Below are 2,396 nucleotides of genomic sequence, written 5' to 3'. Positions count from 1 at the left end.
TTGGAAAAGAACATCTTGACATGTTGTGTTCCCTTCAATTTATTCCATACTTGGTGTTAAATATGACTTAAAGTCATACATTTTGCTTCATCAACCCTGCACAAAAACCTTTTTGATCAATTCAGAGTTTTAATCTAAAATGTATTCAGTTAAAAGTAAAAAAAAGTGCAATGAACTGCACTGCAGAAAGGACGATTGGTGTATTTGTGTGTATTATTTTCCATTGCCCTGACTAAACATTTCTCACAGTTTATCTGCAACCTTTCCACTCCAAAACTGAAATTTTTTGTTTTAATAAATATGTATAGATATAATAATGCATGGAAAACACAACATATATTATAGTTAACATGAAGACCATTTATTTATTGCATAGCATCTTTCAATGTCTCTCTTGTCTAAAACAGTGTTGCATTGGCACTGAGACATGTGCAAACCCACTTTCTCCAGAAGGATCAGAATTAGTAGGTTCTTAGTAAATGTAACAGCGTCTAAGAACAGCAGCCGGAACAGACGGCGTTTGAAGAACGGATGAAGATAAGCTCAAATACAGCCTCTGTTCAGAGCGAGTTTGACTGTAGGAGGCAAGAATTTCATTTGAGGCTTGGCAATGAGAAATGCCATCAATGTTCTGGATTAACAAAAATGACTTCTATTCTCGAGAGTGTTAGTGCAAAAAATGGACATTAAAGGGTTAGTTCACCCAAAAATGAAGTGTTGACATTATTTACACACCGTCATGTCATGTATGTAACCTGCATGAATTTTGTCTGTAGGGACAACTTGAGGTTGAGTAAATGATGACAGATGATGACATTTTTGGGTGAACTGTCTCTTTAAATTTATTGCAAGCATCATTTAATCTTTTTTTGAGGTAAGTGGTGTTAAATAAAAAAAATGGAAACAAATAAATCAGAACTTTTCTGTACCATTGGTTAATATAGCTCCGTATATTAAAACCACTGTCAGTTGATTTTGGCAACGGGGAACAAATCTGGTCTAGGTCAGAACACTCTGATGGTTTCCTCGGACAAACAGTATCGGAGGCAGATCTTTAGTTAACGTGTCCAGCCAGGTCATGTAAAGAACGCTGGACACCGACCCCTTCCGGGCGAGCGGCATGGTTCTGTCAAACCCAAATGAATCAGATGCTCAGGTGAATCAAATCAAGGCACCTGTGTGCTCCACAAGAGTTTGGCTGTGCTTGAGTGTTCCTTCAGAAGCTCGTTCAGACTCATCTGGCGATTCGACTAAATGAAGGGACAGATCTGACGTCACTTAGATGTTGATGCTATTTCAGACATTATATGGGTCCGTTCACACAGAACAAAGCAAACATGTGACACTCGGGCAACGGAATGAGGAAAAACACATTTTTTTTTTAAAAAGCTGAATTGTTCACATGTTTTTAGATGCCGTTTCACTCTTAGACTTTATAGCTCTAAGTCTACATTTCCAGATATAAACAGCAATTTCCTTATTTTTAATTTAACTGGCTAAAATGGGACTTTTTGATTAAGTAATTTAAAAGAATCAGTTCTTAATCCCACAACTCAACTAAAACACAATTTCTAAAATGTTAGTCCAGTAGTATTTTACTGTGATGTTTTGTCTACACTGATGATGGCAGAATGGGACATTTAAGATCAAATCATCTTGAAAATCAATTGGTTTGAATATATTTTCTTTAAACAATGTAAATTGTTCTTCTAAATAAGATTTGAGCAATGAAATAAGGCTGTTATTATGTGCCTATGTGACTACAGTCATTTTTTTGATTAGTTCTTGCTGTTCAGATGACACATTGGAGACGTAATGGGACGGAGACACGTGAAGCTCCATCTCAAAGCAATGAAAGATCATCACATCTCCTGAAGAGAAACTGATGGTAACCTTGGCTCTGTAGAGCTCCAGCTCATTATCTGTGATCCTCCAGGGTTCTTCAGCCTTCAGTTTCTCAGCAGCTCCATGTCGTCCTCCTTCAGTACGGCTCGATCATCTCCTCAAACATCTTCTTGCTGAGCACAGAATCAAACAACAGCTGTTTCTTGTGGATACCGGAGCAAAACATACTCATTATTAGCCAATGGATCCAAACTTACTTGTGGTTTTTTGGCCTTATGTTGATGTCTCCAAGAACGGTGATGTCAGAGAAGTCAATCCTGAACTTACTGAGCAACGCTGCCATTCTGCGCCAGACCAAAGCTTTCACTAAGCTGGTTATCTCCAGTATTGAACTATTTTATATGTTAAACTACCAATCAAACGTGTGTAAATCTTCAAAACCTTCAGATCTAAAGACTTCTGTTTAAATGACTGAAAATAATTTTGATAGTGCATTGTCTACAGTAACATCTTAAACTGTAAAAAGCATGATTTGCAGTTCAGATACAAGT

General features: G+C 37.2%; 1 pseudogene; it reads right to left on the bottom strand.

Annotated features, from left to right (window-relative positions):
- Positions 1-999: 999 nt before the first annotated feature.
- Positions 1,000-2,188, bottom strand: LOC113107909 (solute carrier family 12 member 2-like; annotated as a pseudogene).
- Between the last annotated feature and the right edge of the window lie 208 nt (positions 2,189-2,396).

Source organism: Carassius auratus, chromosome 8 (assembly GCF_003368295.1).
Source record: "Carassius auratus strain Wakin chromosome 8, ASM336829v1, whole genome shotgun sequence".
Taxonomy (NCBI): domain Eukaryota; kingdom Metazoa; phylum Chordata; class Actinopteri; order Cypriniformes; family Cyprinidae; genus Carassius; species Carassius auratus.
This window is presented reverse-complemented; position numbering and strand designations above follow the sequence as displayed.